Here is a 21,590-nt window from a genome sequence, read left to right as displayed (position 1 = left end):
CTTAGACTAGTAATAGAAGGGAACCTTTCCCTAATCCTAGCACCTAAGTAGCTAGATTTCTATAGCAAGCCAAGTAGCTCTTAAGCTTGAGTTATCAATAAGATAGGCTACGAGTCGTTCGTCTGGAGCTTTATTTGAAGTTTTACCTCACTATAAAGTAGGAGGCTGTGTTGATCTTCTGTAAACAGTTTGTGTGTACTTCTATAGACATACCTTGGACTGGCATATGTTTCTGTTGTACCACTCTAAGGGATGTAATATGAGTGGAACAGTGTTTCACTTGTGTTATGTCAACGACTTGTGTACTACACCATGCAGTGGTACGCTGGGTCACCACAGACCCCCTGGCTGAACGATTTGAGATCAGACTAAAATTAGGGAAATCGATAACTTCCTAACTTACCATAACAAATCCCACAAATCTATCTAGTTGACTCTCCATATATGTGCAACCAGGTTTACTTAAGGAAAGAAAAACATTGGTTCCTAAATCTAAGCAATCCTTGGGGTCATGCATTAGGAATCTCAATTAATTATTTCCTATTTTGTATGAATTTTTTCATGCATGTCGTGTGGGAGTTGACCAGTGGAGGGGGTAATTGAAAAAAGCCAAGCTACAGCCTTATATTGTGAAACAAATGCCAAAAATCTATAGGCACTATAGAAAGGAATGGAGGGAGTATTATTTAAGCCCTTTCTTTTATCCTAAATTCAAATAAAATTCAATAATTAGTAAAACTTTTCAAAATAAATAAAAACCATTAAGTAAATAAAGAAAACACTAAAACCAATTTTCTTTTATCTTATTAAATCCTTATTAGAGGGATTTAAACCCTCATTAATATATCTTAAATATTAATCTTCTAAAAATAATAAAATGCCAAGTCCACTATTATTTTTATTTTTAAGTTATTCTTCAACTTTATAATCAATTTATTACCTTAAGAATTTCATCACAAATAGGAAACCCTAATCCATTATAAGGAAAACTACAACCTTATAATTTCATGTGAGAACCCTAAAACCCTAAATCCTATATGTGAACCCTATTGTGCTTCCACTTAAACAATATATATCCTAAACCCTAGGAGGTTATAAAGTGTGACCATGTTACTCTCCTTTCACTCATAGATCTGTAAATTAAACAACGAAATACATATTCTTGTTCCCATAAAATAGTAGAAGCCATATTACTTATAAGTTGGTATTTCATGTACTCATCCTAATAAAACCTAGATAATCAAGTAGGATCAACCCTAATTCCTATTACCAAGGACATCATCTTTAATTATCCATATTTAGCATCACACCATTGTGATGAACTCTAAAAGCAACCATGTCCAATATTTTGCATTACATACCCATATTCCACTAAAAACTACAAGTACTAAAGAATTATGAACTATCCTATTTAGGAACAAATTATTCTTTACTTAGTGGATCCAATTGCAAACCCTAGACACCATAAGCCTTAATTGAGATACTTCTTATTACTTAAGTAATATGTTCTTCAAAAGTTATTATTTTGAAGTAAATAAAGAGTAATCATTAACCCTGCCTAATAAGACCTATAGACCATAGATATATATCAACAGTAAGGTATAACAACCATGGTTAATCAACTGCTTAATAGGCTCATGCTTAACTAAAACCATACAAGCTCTAGAGGCTGATAAATCCAACTTTGTTGTGATCCATCTAATACTTCCTCAAGAAACTAATTTGGAAACCATAGTAAACCATAGAACTCCACAACCCTAATAATCCTACTTGTTCTTTACTAAAGAATATGTTCTTCAAAAGTTATTATTTTGAAGTATATGCTAAGTAATCATTAACCATGTCATATAATACTAAAACTGATAATTGTTCATTACATGTTAGGATTATGTAAATATTATTGTTGTGTGTTAGTAACAATATTATTGTGATATATTACACTACTTATTTATGGTACCAAGTTAATCAAACCTTATTAAGAACTTTGTTTGTGAACCATCACTAAAAGTGCAACACACCCTAAACAAATCATTCCAACTCACTAATCCTAAATTATAGGGGTTATGCCACGCTTAGAGCGATTGCATCTCATACTTATGCCTTATAGCATATTTACCAAGCTTTTAAACATTGTCCTTACTGGACGATGATGCTATTTCAGAATTGGAGTTATCCCTTATCGAAGTCCTTGACTGCGTAATCTTGCAGTCAAGAAAGACAAGTTCATCACTTGCTCATGTCACTTTGAGTATTTTTATCAAATTACTTGCAAAGTATTATACTTATCACTCTTGCATGAAAAGCAAAAATACTATTTTCATAACTATGAATATGACTATGTGGTGGGCAATGGAACCATGGTATGCGTATGGTGGAGGTTCCATTGCAATGGGTTTGTATCCATCTAGGATTAACAACAAATATCGTCCAGTGATTCTTGTGTCGTAAGACCCGTGTTAACCATAAGATCTGGAGTGGGACGGAGTAGTCAGTTGTATTTCTTCCTTTCGCACATCAACGGATGCGCTTACCGTAGTCAGTTGTATCCCGAGGGACAACCGGAGCGGGTGGGGGACCCCCAAGTCCCCACGGTAATGCGGTCTATGATGGGTTGCAGAAGGCCGGCGAAGGTATCCAGGTCGGATGATACCCAATGGGGTATGCTGACCGACGGGTATATTAGTTGAGGTCGAATGATATCCAATGGATATGCTGACTGGCGGGGATATTAGTCGAGGTCGGATGATATCCAATGGATATGCTGACCGACGAGGACCCAAGGTCGGAACTCCAACAAAGGGTGGGTGTGCGGGGTCGTGGAGAAATGCAATGATTGGCAAGGACCTTCTACCAGGCCTCAGACCATGGAAGTGTGGATGGGAATATCGAGCCGGTTGGCACCAAGGTTAAGATCTCTTATGGGTAAAGCAACACACCTTTGGAGAGCTATGTTCCCCCTCAATCGAGTTCCTCCCACACTACTGGATTTAATGTCGAACTTCAGGAACATTGAAAGAGTTTGCACGCTGGTTCGCAGCTAGCTTCTTGCGGGAGCCGAATCAGCCTTCGCTTTCGTGTTGTCTCAACATCCTTTATTGGACTTGGAAATAATCGCACAAGCTGAAGGCAACATAAGCCAATATTTTCCTGCCGTCAGGACTCCTGCCTCCATTGTACTTGCTAGATTAGAGGCCAGCACAGAAGTAGATGGCACAGTCGGAATTCCCCATGAATAACTTTGATGTTATTGTAACTCTGTTGTAATCGTAACTCATGCTTTCGACAGTTCTCTGGACCCGAATATTCAGATACTTTGGGTATAAGTTTATTCGCGTGTACGATGTAACTTGTTTACCCAATCCTAATATTTTACTTTGCATTAATCTTGAAAAACTTTTGTAAATATGAATAACTTGCTAGTGACGACACGTTCGCCACTTTTGACAAAGTATCGATACCTCGCAAGATTGTCTTCAAACGTCGGTGGTGATATTTGATGTATTTATCAACTAAGCTGCAATTCTTGATGTGCTAGTATTTCTGGCATCGGTATTGTAATGCTTTCTAAAAAATATCGGCAGCAAATTTTTGAGTGATCAGCTCATGTTGTGGGTTCAAGAAATCCGTAGGAATCGCAACTTTGTTATAACCGAAAATGTATATTTTGTTTGGCGGCAGCCCCCGAGTTAAATCGAGAAAACTATGCTCGCTATCGACTCCGTTGCTCTTAGTATTTCCTTCTTCGATGTACCAGCATGGGCCTTTCATAATTTATATTATCAATGCCATTAGCAGCGCTCGCATGTTCTCTGGGGATTTGGCAGAGGATAATGTGTATTCTTACTGTATTAAGGCCCTTTGATTATCATCCATTGCAGCACTCTCATTTCCCTGAGGCTTTGATGATAATTTTGATGTCAATAACCAACATAGGCGACTCCCGATCTTTTTATCGAGTTCGCTTACTGTACTCATATTTCGAAGTCGATGCTCGTGGAATTATGCAAAGAATCTTGAAAAAAATGTCGGGTGTCCCGAATCAATCGAATGCTCGTATAGAGGAAACTTGAACTTTTATTAATAAGTCTATCACGATAAGATAAGCTAAATTGCTATGGATTAGGAAAGCCTTATTGAAAAATTCTATGAAAATAAAGTTGTATGCCACCGCTCGTCTTCTTAAGTAAGAGGAGGGTCATTCTTCTCTTGGTCGATGCCTGCTGAGGTGCCGATGGCTTCTGAAGTGCCGATGGTATCTAGGGTGGTGCCGATAGTTTCTGGAGAAGCACTGGCAATTACTGCCAAAGAGTTACTTCCTTCTTCTGAGGCTCTAACATCTGCTGCCGAAGTTTTGACAGTTGGTACTGCCGCTGCGGAATCGTCCGGTTGTTTCCTTGTCTTCATGCCGCTGTTTACCTCCTTAAGCTTAGAGTCTTTGCCTTGAAGAGCCAACTACTTGGAAGGGAAGTCGATAGTTGTAACTTCTTCTTTATCCCGAACTTGGCGGTGATCTTCTGGAACTCTCGATCGCAATTATTAGAACGGGAGAAGCTTCCATGAACCGTAATATTGGTTCCATTGTTGCGTGGCATCTTGAGCTTTAGGTACGCGTAGTGCGGTACGACCATGAACTTAACGTAAGCGGGCCGTCCGAGGATAGCGTGGTACTGCGATTCCCAATTCACCACCTCGAACTCAATCCTTTCTTTCCTGAAGTTGTCGGGTTTGCCGAAGACTACATTCAAGGAAATCATGTCAAGAGGGTATGCTGGCAAGGTCGGGACAATGCCATGGAAACATGTATCGGACTCCTACAACATATCGGCTGTGATGCCCATATTCTTGACTGTGCTTGCGAATAACAGGTTCAGTCTTCCACCGTCCATGAATACTTTACTCATATAACTAGTAACATATGGATCTTCAATGATGGTTTGATATCGATGTTTGAGAAATCTGTCAGCGACTATCTTTTTCTATGATGATATGGCATTTTCACGTCACAGATGGCGATTTGGGCCACTCGGCCCGAAAAATTAGTGACGGGCGAGGTCTAAACGTCAACGATTGTGCAGAAATGAGCGTCGCGGGTGGTGGGTGGCCCGAACTGCGGAGTCAGCAAGGGGCATCACAACAACTGGGCTTCAGGCCGGTGGACACACTTGACCCACACACTACACGCTTCTGTTCACGTACCTCCCTGTCTGCCCGCACAACAGTCCAAAGCCTGCAGCACTGGGACCCATATTTGTAAGGGAAGACAACCATTGTCTGCATACATGTACCTGGCCTGCAGCACGTGGGCCCGCATGTCAGGTACCGACACAACCCACCTGCGTGGGACCACCCGTTCCGATAGCCTCCAGGCATGCGAAGTGGACCAGAACTGTCAGTACCATCAACATGGGTTCCACATGGTAGTTGCCATGCCAATTTTTTTGCGCACGTGCCAGCACAAGTGACTGCCTGCCGTCAATTTTGGACGCATGGCCCCGCAGGTCAGAGCTTGGTGGGCCTACATAATACGTCGGGCGTACGTGGGTCCCAGGTTCCATTCCCGTCGGGCCCACATGGATATGTGGCGTGGGCCCGCATGTTAGAGATTTGGTGGGCCCGCATGTCAGAGATTGGTGGGACCTCGTGTCAGAGCTTGCTAGGCCTACATACTTTGTCGGTCCTACATAGGTCCTAGGTGCCATTTCCATCAGGCCCACATGGAGATGTGTCAATTCTCGACGCGTGGCCCCGCATGCCAGGGGTTGATGGGCCTACATAATATGTCGGGTGACGAGGGTGCTCCTCGGCAATGCCCACCTTTGGGGCTTAGGGTTCACGGAATCCTGCAGGCTGACATGAGACATCAAATACCAAACAAACGGGAAGAGAGATTTACCCAGGTTTGGGGCCTCGATGAGGTAAAATCCTTACTTCCTGCTTGTCTGATCTTGATTATCGAAATTATCGGGTTACAATGGGGTAGCCGAAGGCTAAGACTAAGATCAAGTCGAGAGGCTAAGATTTCTAATGACCTAGCTCTTCACTTGTGGCGAATCTGGCTATGGTGATTGTGTGTCCCTCGGCAGACCCTCTCCTGGCCCTTATATTGCAGGCCAGGTCCCGAGAGTTCTGTCCGGGTTCGACTAGGTTACAAAGAGTGCTATATCTAAACTTTCCTTGTTTTCTGTCTTCTTGCCTTGTTCGGCACGTATCCTTCCTTGGAACCGATGTATCGGCCCACCTTGGTCGGTGGATGATCTTCATCGGCCTCTGGTTGGGTCGTAGGAGGTAGCATAATATTGGTTACCCGAAGGGTAATGCCCACATCAGTAGCCCCCGAGTGACTGACCGAAGTAAAACTTTGGGCATGGACTAAAATTGTCTTCTGTCGAACGTCCATAATTGTCGGAAGATCTTGATCTCTTGAAATACAAAGTTCATTTTTTATCGGGTGCGCGTCCAGCGCTCCCGATGGGAGTAGCCCCCGAGTCTAGGCACGGATGCTTGCAACCGTGTGTAGACTCAAATTGTACTACTCGAAGGATTTTTGTTGTCGATATTTTTTAGTAAGCTGTCGTAATCATCCGATATCTTTTTTATATCGGGACCTCCATAACTTCGAGTAAAGTCATGCCAATTGATAGTACGTAAGGTATTTGAGTAACGTGCCCAGTTTTACTCGAGAAATTGATGCTGGTTAACTGCCGATGGCAAAACAACATTACTCTACTCAGAATCATGTCCCCGGGCATGATTCTGGATCCTCTGAAATCTTTGAGTCCATATCTTTCTGCCTCCAGTGATTTTTATCGGGTGCGCGTCCAGCGCTCCCGATGGGAGTAGCCCATGAGTCTAGGCAGAAATGCTTGCAATCGTGTGTAGACTCAAGTCGAGAAACCCAATTATAATTTTCCTTTGGATGCATCATGAGGAGCCGATACTTTTGGTGACATCATCAGTGACGTGGCTTCTGCGGCGGTTCGATTGACATGACGTGACCTAACAGGCCCACTCCACTTCCGTGTGGTCAGTTAGGAAATGACCTGTCCTTGCAGATTGACCGAGGCGCCTCCTCGATTTCCGCGAGTGGTGGACAAAATGTCCTTTGTTATGATGGATGCAATGACAGGTGGTGACCTATTCATAGATCTTTTGGTAACTCCCCTTTTATAAAGGGGAAGGAAAAAATTTACTCCCTCCACTCTTCTTTTTCACCGCTTCTCTTCCTTCTTTGTTCTTCTTCCTCATAGCTACCGCGCCACCGCCGCCATTCTTCAATCTACTTTCATATTTCCAAACGCATCCAGAGATGGTGAAGAAGAAGAGCTCCACTGTCGCCACCGGCGCTACTTCGAGCAGCGTCGCTGCCAAATTTACATCTGATGCATCAAAGAGGGGTGCGCCGGAAGTTTCCGTCGCAGCGCCTGCGCCCGACGACTGGCCTGCATCAATGAGGCCGAGGAGAACAAACTAATTTATAGCAAACAAATTGAGGAATATAAGGAACAACCTCATAGGCCAAGCAGGACAAACCCATTTATAACGAGCAACAACTTCGAGGCATATAAGGAACAACTCTATAGATTAAAGGGAACAAACTATATATTTGAGGAATAACTTAGAGTAATATAGGGAACATCATAATATTTTGTGGTGAAGAAAACCATTTATAATGAGAAAGAAACCCGTAGGGTGATGGAAACAAACTTTTTATATTAAGGAACAAACAGAAAGAGTGCTCGGAAAACCATACAAATGTAGAAAAGTGAAAGAAATCAAGAACGAAGAAAAATGAATATAAAATTTAAAAAACTAAAGCATAAAGAAAAAAAATGGAATAGGGAATTATAAGAGTAAGAAACTAATTTAGGAACAAAAATAAAAATTTAAAAACACAACTACAAAATGCAATAAGATGAATAAAACATACCCCATCCGTCTAAAAATAGTTATGTCATTTTTGTCTTGATAGAGATGTATCTAGATATATTTTAGTTAGAGATATACCTGTATATAGATAAAGTTGAGACACTTATTTTTAAATAGAGGAAGTACATTTGTTAGATATAAAAATCAAAATATAAAAAAAGAGAAGTTAAAAATTAATAGAGAAGGAATAATAAAGCAATTGAAATGGAATAGAACATAGAAAAACGAAAAAGGAAATAGTAGATAAAAATGGGAAACGAAATATACCAAAGAAAAGAAATAAGAAAAGGAAAGACACCACGTATATCCTACTTTTGGTGAAACTGCTAGACTAGCAAGTTCAAACATAGCACGAGCGAACAAAGCCAAACGATACTGTTTCGCAAAAGGGAAACACTTGTATTCGGTCGACCGAATGATCGGTCTCTCGCTCGCGCACGCGGAAGGTCCTTCGGTCGCCCGGAAATTTTGTGGCCCATGCCGCTGCATGATGGCCCATTAGTCTGCTTGCTTTTTGCCAGCCGTTACTTGCCCCAAGCCTGCTTTGCTAAAAAAATAGAAGCTAGATACAGGCCTGTAACGCTCCTGCTTATTTCTTGCTACCTTCTTTTTTCTTCTTGGAAACACATGATTTTATTGTGGTAATCATTTGTTACTTTTGTGAAAATAGATTTTTTTTGTTGTTGTAAATGAACGTGGAGCAAAAAAATGTTGCTACAAACACATGGTTTTTGTTGTTTTTGTCTATGATTTTTATTAACATATTTGATGATTTTTGTTGTAAATCAATTATTACTTATTTGTAGCATTGTTTTTTTTAAATAGTTTTGTTGTACTAATCCGTGATTTTTGTAAATATTTACGGAACTTTTTGTTGTGAAGGAACCTAAAGCAAAATTTTGTTAAAAATTAATTTTGTTGTAATACTCCGTGGTTTTTATAATATTTATGGAAATTTTTGTTGTGAAGGAACCTAGCGCAAAAATTATTGTTAACCACTTATATTTTTATTATAAAAATCCAGAAATTATGTTGTAAATATCCAAAAAAAAATTGTTAACTTTGTTGATAATTATTATTGTAAATACTTTACTGATTTGTTGTAGACACATTTTTTGGTAGGGAAAGTATTGGCTCCTTTTTGAAATCAATGTTGATTATTGTTGTAAATATCCTACTTTATTGTTGTTTTTATTGCACATTAATTGTTGCAAATATATCAGTATTTGTTGTAAACTAGTATTGTAAGTTGGATTACTTTTGTTGTAAACTACTCCAGCAACAGTACATGGTGGAATCCACCTACGCGACGTGCATGCAGAGAACTACTGGCCGTACTGCGGGTTGATTTCGCAAAAAGTGAGGGTCTTAAATGACAAATGCGCTGAAACGCATCCCACGCGTTAGATGTGGATCAGACGGTTAGAAAGACAACCGATTTTCACTCCACGCGTCGGCCGACCGACGCCTAGCGTTATCCTTCGCAAAAACAAAAGCCGAACGAACTAGTGAAGGAAGCTTGAACGAACGAGCGAACGAAAGCAAGCGAACCATATAAACGGGCCGGCCCAGGAACGAACATCCTTAAGCGAACCCGTGGTGCGACGCGCGCGCCTCCTAGGGAGCAATCTTCCCTTTCGTGGATAGGTTGGACCTTATGTAGTAACCGTGATGGGGCTCGGTATGAAAACTACTCCGTATTAGCCTAAGAAGCCCAGCCAGAAGCAAACAGAAGGGCTATTTCCCTCACGTCTAGCCCGTCGCTTTGCTTAAAAACTGTAATGGGCTGGCAATACTGATAACAGACGATCCACTAGGGGCTATATCCTAATTTGATCGCCTTGAATGCTCGCAAGCAAGCTACAATATCTTGTAGTAGTACTGAGACACGGCTATGGACGAGCTCGTCGAGCAGCAGAAAAGCGGCGTGCCTCAGCCCGTGCCTGACGCGCGTCTGAGTCGCCACGCGTGGGTGCTCCCGATGGATCCGTGCCATCCTCCTCGCCTGCTCGTGTGCGCGTCCGCGCCCAGGCATCTGCAGCGGCCCTGCCATGACTCCTCTGGGCCAATGACTGAAGAATATGAACTTTCTACTTATGATCGTCATGAATTGAATTACAATCAAATTGCTTTAAGCCGGTTACCCATCTCCATAATGGAAGATTACACAATTCAAACAATTAGGAATTCGACTGAAAATAAAATAGACGAAGAGAAATCGTCGAATTCAAGAACTATTACTGATTACTAAACTCATATTTTTTTTGTTATAAAAATATCCTAATCCCTTTTTACTTCCTGGAATCCTTTAGTTTTAGTCAGTTCATGAATTTTTTATACTATTTTAATTTCTTTTTATCCATAATGGATTTACCTGGACCAATACATGAGATTCTTATGCTATTTGGGGGCTTTGTTCTTCTACTAGGAGGTCTAGGAGTAGTATTACTTACCAACCCCATTTATTCTGCCTTTTCGTTGGGATTAGTTCTTGTTTGTATATCCTTATTTTATTTTTTTATTAAATTCCTACTTTGTAGCTGTGGCACAACTTCTTATTTATGTGGGAGCCATAAATGTCTTGATCATATTCGCTGTCATGTTCGTAAATGGCTCAGAATGGTCTAAAGATAAGAATTATTGGACTATTGGAGATGGGTTTACTTCAATCGTTTGTATAACTATTGTTTTTTCACTAATGACTACTATCCCAGATACATCATGGTATGGAATTCTTTGGACGACAAGATCAAACCAAATAGTAGAACAGAGTCTCATAAATAATGTTCAACAAATTGGGATTCATTTAGCAACCGATTTTTATCTTCCGTTTGAACTCATTTCCATAATTCTTCTAGTTTCTTTAATAGGTGCAATTACTATGGCTCGGCAATAAGAAAACTTAGAAAGCCATGCCTCGCCGACGCCAGAGAGGACGCTCCCGAGCCGCTGTTGCCGAAGGCGGTCGCTCCCGCCGCCCGCCTCGTCTTCGTCGGTGGGGTTGAGGTCGTAGCTGGTCGGGGAGGACGCTGGAGCACTGCGCGACTCCAGGGACTCCAGACCTCCGAAAAACCTCCGCCACTGCTCCTGTTCTGTGCCGCCGCCCCATGAGGACTAGGCCGATGCCGCCGAAAGAGCAGGGGCTGCACCCTGAGAGGGAAAGGCGAGACAACGAGGATGGGTGAAGAGCAGGAGCTGGTCCCGGTAAGGGGAAGTTTCACCTACGAGCAAAGGGGGAGGCTCCTGCAGGAGTTTGTCGAGAGCGAGCGGCGCTGACGATATCCGTCGCATGCACCAGGACAGGGAACTCTCGACCTTATCCCTTCGCTTTTTTTCAGTTTAGCCGCTCTATTTCTATTATTCGAAACATAGTGCCTCTTTACGGTTTGAGGCTGTTAGAGCATCTCTAATAGAGCCCGTAAATCCCACCGGAACTGAACTTTTCCGGCGGATTTATGAGTTCGGGCCGAAACGCGCGCAGAACAGCGCCCGAATACATGGGCCGGCCCGTAAATGAAGTTCAGGGGAATGAGAAATCGAGCGGACGCCCCATATTAAAAGAGTTCGCGGAGGGGAGTTCGGTTCGCAAACCCTACTCCCCTCCGCCGTTCCTCTCCCTCCGCCGCCGCTAGTCGCCAGCTCCGACGAGTGATGGCGTGTAACTCACACGTTCGTTGGGAACCCCAAGAGGAAGGTATGATGCGCACAGCAGCAAGTTTTCCCTCAGAAAGAAACCAAGGTTTATCGAACCAGGAGGAGCCAAGAAGCACGTTGAAGGTTGATGGCGGCGGGATGTAGTGCGGCGCAACACCAGGGATTCCGGCGCCAACGTGGAACCTGCACAACACAACCAAAGTACTTTGCCCCAACGAAACAGTGAGGTTGTCAATCTCACCGGCTTGCTGTAACAAAGGATTAACCGTATTGTGTGGAAGATGATTGTTTGCAGAAAACAGTAGAACAGGTATTGCAGTAGATTGTATTTCAGTAAAGAGAATTGGACCGGGGTCCACAGTTCACTAGAGGTGTCTCTCCCATAAGATAAACAGCATGTTGGGTGAACAAATTACAGTTGGGCAATTGACAAATAAAGAGGGCATGACCATACACATACATATCATGATGAGTATAGTGAGATTTAATTGGGCATTACGACAAAGTACATAGACCGCCATCCAACTGCATCTATGCCTAAAAAGTCCACCTTCAGGTTATCATCCGAACCCCCTCCAGTATTAAGTTGCAAAGCAACAGACAATTGCATTAAGTATGGTGCGTAATGTAATCAACAACTACATCCTTAGACATAGCATCAATGTTTTATCCCTAGTGGCAACAGCACAACACAACCTTAAAACTTTCTCATCCTTTGTCCCTGTGTGTCAATGCGAGCATGAACCCACTATCGAGCATAAGTACTCCCTCTTGGAGTTACAAGCATCTACTTGGCCAGAGCATCTACTAGTAACGGAAAGCATGCAAGATCATAAACAACACGTAGATATAACTTTGATAATCAACATAACAAGTATTCTCTATTCATCGGATCCCAACAAACGCAACATATAGAATTACAGATAGATGATCTTGATCATGTTAGGCAGCTCACAAGATCCGACAATGATAGCACAATGGGGAGAAGACAACCATCTAGCTACAGCTATGGACCCATAGTCCAGGGGTAGACTACTCACTCATCACTCCGGAGGCGACCATGGCGGTGTAGAGTCCTCCGGGAGATGATTCCCCTCTCCGGCAGGGTGCCGGAGGCGATCTCCTGGATCCCCCGAGATGGGATCGGCGGTGGCGGCGTCTCAGTAAGGTTTTCCGTATCGTGGCTCTCGGTACTGGGGGTTTCGTCACGGAGGCTTTAAGTAGGCGGAAGGGCAAGTCAAGAGGCGGCACGGGGGGTCCACACCATAGGGCCGCGCGGCCAAGGGGGGCCGCGCCGCCCTAGGGTTTGGCTCCCTCGTGGCCCCTCTTCGTCTCTCCTTCGGACTTCTGGAAGCTTCGTGGAAAAATAGGCCCCTGGGCTTTGATTTCGTCCAATTCCGAGAATATTTCGTTACTAGGATTTCTGAAACCAAAAACAGCAGAAACAAAGAATCGGCACTTCGGCATCTTGTTAATAGGTTAGTTCCAGAAAATGCACGAATATGACATAAAGTGTGCATACAACATGTAGATAACATCAATAATGTGGCATGGATCATAAGAAATTATCGATACGTCGGAGACGTATCAGCATCCCCAAGCTTAGTTCTGCTCGTCCCGAGCAGGTAAAACGATAACACAGATAATTTCTGGAGTGACATGCCATCATAATCTTGATCATACTATTTGTAAAGCATATGTAGTGAATGCAGCGATCAAAACAATGTATACGACATGAGTAAACAAGTGAATCATAAAGCAAAGACTCTTCATGAATAGCACTTCAAGACAAGCATCAATAAGTCTTGCATAAGAGTTAACTCATAAAGCAATAATTCAAAGTAAAGGTATTGAAGCAACACAAAAGAAGATTAAGTTTCAGTGGTTGCTTTCAACTTGTAACATGTATATCTCATGGATATTGTCAACATAGAGTAATATAATAAGTGCAATAAGCAAGTATGTAGGAATCAATGCACAGTTCACACAAGTGTTTGCTTCTTGAGGTGGAGAGAAATAGGTGAACTGACTCAACATTGAAAGTAAAAGAATGGTCCTCCATAGAGGAAAAGCATCGATTGCTATATTTGTGCTAGAGCTTTGATTTTGAAAACATGAAACAATTTTGTCAACGGTAGTAATAAAGCATATGCATCATGTAAATTATATCTTATAAGTTGCAAGCCTCATGCATAGTGTACTAATAGTGCCCGCACCTTGTCCTAATTAGCTTGGACTACCGGATCATCACAATGCAATCGTTTTTACCAAGTGTCACAAAGGGGTACCTCTATGCCGCCCGTACAAAGGTCTAAGGAGAAAGCTCGCATTGGATTTCTCGCTATTGATTATTCTTCAACTTAGACATCCATACCGGGACAACATAGACAACGAGATAATGGACTCCTCTTTTATGCATAAGCATGTAACAACAATTAATAATTTTCTCATTTGAGATTGAGGATATATGTCCAAAACTGAAACTTCCACCATGGATCATGGCTTTAGTTAGCGGCCCAATGTTCTTCTCTAACATATGCATGCTTAACCATAAGGTGGTAGATCTCTCTTACTTCAGACAAGACGGACATGCATAGCAACTCACATGAAATTCAATGATGAATAGTTGATGGCGTCCCCAGTGAACATGGTTATCGCACAACAAGCAACTTAATAAGAGATAAAGTGCATAATTACATATTCAATACCACAATAGTTTTTAAGCTATTTGTCCCATGAGCTATATATTGCAAAGGTGAATGATGGAATTTTAAAGGTAGCACTCAAGCAATATACTTTGAAATGGCGGAAAATACCATGTAGTAGGTAGGTATGGTGGACACAAATGGCATAGTGGTTGGCTCAAGTATTTTGGATGCATGAGAAGTATTCCCTCTCGATACAAGGTTTAGGCTAGCAAGGTTTATTTGAAACAAACACAAGGATGAACCGGTGCAGCAAAACTCACATAAAAGACATATTGAAAACATTATAAGACTCTACACCGTCTTCCTTGTTGTTCAAACTCAATACTAGAAATTATCTAGACCTTAGAGAAACCAAATATGCAAACCAAATTTAAGCATGCTCTATGTATTTCTTCATTAATGGGTGCAAAGCATATGATGCAAGAGCTTAATCATGAGCACAACAATTGCCAAGTATCACATTACCCAAGACATTTATAGCAATTACTACATGCATCATTTTCAAATTCCAACCATATAACAATTTAACGAAGGAGAAACTTCGCCATGAATACTATGAGTAGAAACCAAGGACATACTTGTCCATATGCTACAGCGGAGCGTGTCTCTCTCCCATAAAGTGAATGCTAGGATCCATTTTATTCAAACAAAACAAAAACAAAAACAAACCGACGCTCCAAGAAAAAGCACATAAGATGTGATGGAATAAAAATATAGTTTCAGGGGAGGAACCTGATAATGTTGTCGATGAAGAAGGGGATGCCTTGGGCATCCCCAAGCTTAGACGCTTGAGTCTTCTTGATATATGCTGGGGTGAACCACCGGGGCATCCCCAAGCTTAGAGCTTTCACTCTCCTTGATCATGTTGCATCATACTCCTCTCTTGATCCTTGAAAACTTCCTCCACACCAAACTTAGAACAACTCATTAGAGGGTTAGTGCACAATAAAAATTAACATATTCAGAGGTGACACAATCATTCTTAACACTTCTGGACATTGCATAATGCTACTGGACATTAGTGGATCAAAGAAATTCATCCAACATAGCAAAAGAGGCAATGCGAAATAAAAGGCAGAATCTGTCAAAACAGAACAGTTCGTATTGACGAATTTTAAAATGGCACCAGACTTGCTCAGATGAAAATGCTCAAATTGAATGAAAGTTGCGTTCATATCTGAGGATCATGCACGTAAATTGGCTTAATTTTCTGAGTTACCTACAGGGAGGTGGACCCAGATTCGTGACAGCAAAGAAATCTGGAACTGCGCAGTAATCCAAATCTAGTACTTACTTTTCTATCAACGGCTTTACTTGGCACAACAAAACACAAAACTAAGATAAGGAGAGGTTGCTACAGTAGTAAACAACTTCCAAGACTCAAATATAAAACAAAGTACTGTAGCAAAATAACACATGGGTTATCTCCCAAGAAGTTCTTTCTTTATAGCCATTAAGATGGGCTCAGCAGTTTTGATGATGCACTCGCAAGAAATGGTATTTGAAGCAAAAGAGAGCATCAAGAGGCAAATTTAAAACACATTTAAGTCTAACATGCTTCCTATGCATAGGAATCTTGTAAATAAACAAGTTCATGAAGAGCAAAGTAACAAGCATAGGAAGATAAAACAAGTATAGCTTCAAAAATTTCAGCACATAGAGAGGTGTTTTAGTAACATGAAAATTTCTACAACCATATTTTCCTCTCTCATAATAACTTTCAGTAGTATCATGAGCAAACTCAATAATATAACTATCACATAAAGCATTCTTATCATGAGTCTCATGCATAAAATTATTGCTACTCCCAACATAAGCATAGTCAATTTTATTAGTTGTAGTGGGAGCAAATTCAACAAAGTAGCTATCATTATTATTCTCATCAAGTGTTGGAGGCATAGTATAATCACAACAAAATTTACTCTCCATAGTAGGTGGCACCAAAATACCACTATCATCATAAATGGGAGGCAAAGTGTCATCAAAGTAAATTTTCTCCTCCATGCTTGGGGGACTAAAAAGTTCATGCTCATCAGAGCCAGCTTCCCCAAGCTTAGAATTTTCCATAGCATTAGAAACAATGGTGTTCAAAGCATTCATAGTAATAACATTCCCATTAGCATGCATATAAAGTTCCATGGGTTTTTTAATTCTCTCTTCAAACACATCATGTCCTAATTCAAGATAAAGTTCATAAAGATCTCTCATATTTTTGTTGTATTCCATTATGCTTAACTAGTGAAATAAAAACATGCATGATATTAAGTAAAGTAAACAAGTAACTAATTTTTTTGTGTTTTTGATATAATGCAGCAAACAAAGTAGTAAATAAAACTAAGCAAGACAAAAACAAAGTAAAGAGATTGAGAAGTGGAGACTCCCCTTGCAGCGTGTCTTGATCTCCCCGGCAACGGCGCCAGAAAAAGAGCTTGATGGCGTGTAACTCACACGTTCGTTGGGAACCCCAAGAGGAAGGTATGATGCGCACAGCAGCAAGTTTTCCCTCAGAAAGAAACCAAGGTTTATCGAACCAGGAGGAGCCAAGAAGCACGTTGAAGGTTGATGGCGGCGGGATGTAGTGCGGCGCAACACCAGGGATTCCGGCGCCAACGTGGAACCTGCACAACACAACCAAAGTACTTTGCCCCAACGAAACAGTGAGGTTGTCAATCTCACCGGCTTGCTGTAACAAAGGATTAACCGTATTGTGTGGAAGATGATTGTTTGCAGAAAACAGTAGAACAGGTATTGCAGTAGATTGTATTTCAGTAAAGAGAATTGGACCGGGGTCCACAGTTCACTAGAGGTGTCTCTCCCATAAGATAAACAGCATGTTGGGTGAACAAATTACAGTTGGGCAATTGACAAATAAAGAGGGCATGACCATGCACATACATATCATGATGAGTATAGTGAGATTTAATTGGGCATTACGACAAAGTACATAGACCGCCATCCAACTGCATCTATGCCTAAAAAGTCCACCTTCAGGTTATCATCCGAACCCCCTCCAGTATTAAGTTGCAAAGCAACAGACAATTGCATTAAGTATGGTGCGTAATGTAATCAACAACTACATCCTTAGACATAGCATCAATGTTTTATCCCTAGTGGCAACAGCACAACACAACCTTAGAACTTTCTCACATCGTCCTGTGTCAATGCGAGCATGAACCCACTATCGAGCATAAGTACTCCCTCTTGGAGTTACAAGCATCTACTTGGCCAGAGCATCTACTAGTAACGGAAAGCATGCAAGATCATAAACAACACGTAGATATAACTTTGATAATCAACATAACAAGTATTCTCTATTCATTGGATCCCAACAAACGCAACATATAGAATTACAGATAGATGATCTTGATCATGTTAGGCAGCTCACAAGATCCGACAATGATAGCACAATGGGGAGAAGACAACCATCTAGCTACAGCTATGGACCCATAGTCCAGGGGTAGATTACTCACTCATCACTCCGGAGGCGACCATGGCGGTGTAGAGTCCTCCGGGAGATGATTCCCCTCTCCGGCAGGGTGCCGGAGGCGATCTCCTGGATCCCCCGAGATGGGATCGGCGGTGGCGGCGTCTCAGTAAGGTTTTCCGTATCGTGGCTCTCGGTACTGGGGGTTTCGTCACGGAGGCTTTAAGTAGGCGGAAGGGCAAGTCAAGAGGCGGCACGGGGGGCCCACACCATAGGGCCGCGCGGCCAAGGGGGGGGCCGCGCCGCCCTAGGGTTTGGCTCCCTCGTGGCCCCTCTTCGTCTCTCCTTCGGACTTCTGGAAGCTTTGTGGAAAAATAGGCCCCTGGGCTTTGATTTCGTCCAATTCCGAGAATATTTCGTTACTAGGATTTCTGAAACCAAAAACAGCAGAAAACAGCAACTGGCACTTCGGCATCTTGTTAATAGGTTAGTTCCAGAAAATGCACGAATATGACATAAAGTGTGCATAAAACATGTAGATAACATCAATAATGTGGCATGGATCATAAGAAATTATCGATACGTCGGAGACGTATCAATGAGCAATCCACGTAGCACGAGCAACCGATCCGAAGCCCGCTGCCCCGCGATGGCTTCCCGTGGGGGATCCGCCGGCCGTGCCGCGGGATTGGGCGGCGGCGACTCACCGCTGCATCCGCCTGTCTTCCGCACCGACGCGGAGCGGCGGAAGTGGAACAAGAGCGAGGGCACTCGGAAGAGGAGCGCTCGCCGGTGGACGAACTGGGGGCTCACGCCCCCAGGGAAGCTCGCTCGCTATGGCCCCGCCGGCGAGGACTCCTCCTCCGGCCAGTCGAGCCGCGCACCGTGGCTGCCCGTGGTGGAGAGCGAGGAGGAGGACGACCTCGTCCCCGCGCGCTCGCCGACCATCTCCGCCGGGGACTACGTCCACGGCAGCGACGAGGAGGAGGCCGTCCTCGCTCATGTGAAGGCGATCAGCGACGCGGAGGCTCGGCAGCGCTTCCGCCGGGAGGAAGCCGACGCCGTCCGCCAGGTCAGGGTGTACGAGGCGGCCCGCCGGGAAGCCCGTGTCCGCCGCGTCAAGCTCGAAATAGTCGAACTTGACAAGGACGACGCGTGAAGATCTTCCACGCCGCCGACCATCTCCGCCAGCACCGGCACCGTTGCGCGCCATAGGTCATATAGGCCGCATTTTGCTTAGCTAGGTTGCGCTTGCCGGTGTACCAGTAATTACGTTTTCAAGTTCAAGAACTATGTACGTATGTATGCTCAATCGGAACATCTATGTCATCTAGAACTATGATCATCGCTAAATTTTACCCGCGCCATTTCGAATTCCTGAGTTCAGTTCCATTATACGGTTTCTATTCTACGCCACTGCAAATTTCGACAGAACTCGCGTTTTCGGTGCACTGAACTCGATATTTTCAGTTTGCGTTTTTTCGGGCTCTGTTAGAGATGCTCTTAGATGGGGTCATTGCAGTGCCACCACAGCAAATACGACGCTTAAACGCCGCCATTGACCATCTGTGAACATTTAAGTTTTATTCAGTGACTTTAATTTTGTATTCTGTGTGTACCATTACTAAAGAGATTTTGGTCGACAAGTTCAAGTTCCGATGACGGATTTTACTCATTTAAGTGTGTTGACGTAAACAAAACAAAACAAAATTCATGGTGGATCTTGTTGCACCGCAATCTCTATTGGTAAACAATCTGTCCATTCTTCCTTGCAAGACCAAGAACCTGTGAAATCTTTGTAAAGTATGACGCAGTAACAACATAGACTTGAAAATCGCGTGGTACACCCCACGGGATAAGCTACTCTCAAACAAACAAACAAAAAACATACACTTGAAAATAGTTCTTTTTTATGCTTATGTTGACAGGCACCTTAAATAAAAAAAAGATCCAAATTGCTATTCTATAGTTTAATAATCTCCATAACTGTTTGGTTGCTAACTGAAAAATACTTATCATAATAGTTAATTTACCCACATTTGTTTTCCCGCTAGTAAGAAGGAAAGGCAGATGTCTGTGTACCATAAATTATTAATCTCATGCCTATGCCGAGTATTACAACAATGTTTACATGACTGAACCATGAAAAGGGGAGGATAAATAACTTGCTTCATGTTGGTTATATTCACACTTGTGAAATGATAAGGTCAACCATAGGTGGATCCAACCGTCCCTAAGTCAGGGCACACGCCCAGGTTTCTGGCTGGCAGCGTAGCCTATTTTGATAAAATTTTGATGAATATTTTGATAAAAAATTTGATCGGCCTTACACTGCATCCAGGCTTGACGAAAATCTTGGGTCAAATAATGAGATCAATGCACACGGTGAGTGAAATCATGACATTGTTTTTTCAGTATTAATTATTCATATTAAGAAAACTACCAGCTCACTTTGCATGTCAAGTATGCAAGCTTACATTTTGCATTTGTTCATCTTATGAAATCCATTTGGTACACAATAAAATCTCAAAAAAACAATGCATGTATAACAAAGTTAAAAGTTAGAAGTACTAGTATTATATAAGAATATTGAGCCAGATAGCTTTAAGTCTTTAACCATATAGAAAACTACTCCCCCCTTCCCTGTCCCTTCCATATTAGTGGTTTCTGTTTTTTTTTTGTTGCGAAATTCCACCGATCTATTAATAATCATTAACATCAATACAATTAGTCCCAAAAGTAATAAAAAATACAAACGGGTCTTTGAACCACCTAGCAACGACTAGAAACACTAGCGTGACCCGAAGGAGTGCCACCATCCTCGCCCCTCCATCACCGGAGATGGGAAAAACTTGTCGTAGTAGAGCTTGTTATAGTAGACAAATGGTATGTCATTGTGCTAAGACCCCAAAGGACCAGCGCACCAAAGCAACAACCATCACCAATGATGTCATTCGTAGATTGGAAGAGACTGACCTGAAACCACACCAAGGAATGCGAAAACCGGCCGAATAGTAGGAGATCCACTGAACACATGACTCCAAGCGCCCTCCATTGATGCTAGACGCACAACCGTAGCGCATCACCTTTCCGAAGAAGACACTGAAAAAAATCCGGAAAAAAAGAGCCCCCCCACCATGTGAAGGCCGTGGTCCTCCACACCTTCAATGTCGTAAGGCCACTGAGGAGGAGCTAACCGACGACTTCGCAGGCAAGGGGGACGAAACCCTAGATGGGTTCTACTGCCGCCCCAAATCGCCTCTCTTTCTTTCCCCGTGCGTACCGGTTTGGTCTAGTGCTATGAAAGGAAATTTGGCATAGAGGAGTTCCTTCAGTTGTCGCTAATTTAGTATAATATTTCACTAAACTAGCGACAATTAATATGAACAAAGGGCCTAATTATTATTTCAAATCAGCCAAAACAATGCACTCCCTCTATACCGGCTTATTAGGCTTAATTGGAGAGGCACTGTGATCTAGGTTACTAGTGATTGGGTCAGGTATTTGACGTTGAGGTGCTGTTGGATGACTGTTCGGTGCACGCGTTAGTTAAGAAGGGGAAGCCCAACAACACAGTCTAGGCCCACAACGCAGCGACTTTCTTCTGCTTGCATGCAACCAGGAAAATGAATGGTTAATTAGAAGCAATTAAGAGGGAGAGGTGGGTGCGCTGGTTTCTAGAAATTAGTCAACCAATTCACGTATTAATTAGCAAAACAAGCTTAATTCTTTGGCATATTCTTAATTTTATAGTAAGCCCAGTAAACCGGTATGGAGGGAGTAAATGGGACTTCAGCAATATGATAGTACAGAATTATGAGGCTTAATAAAGCATGTGAACTAATAGAACAAAGAGATAGAAAAGTCGGCACCCCTCC

Source organism: Lolium perenne, chromosome 6 (genome assembly GCF_019359855.2).
Source record: "Lolium perenne isolate Kyuss_39 chromosome 6, Kyuss_2.0, whole genome shotgun sequence".
Taxonomy (NCBI): domain Eukaryota; kingdom Viridiplantae; phylum Streptophyta; class Magnoliopsida; order Poales; family Poaceae; genus Lolium; species Lolium perenne.
Note: the sequence above shows the minus strand (reverse complement) of the source record.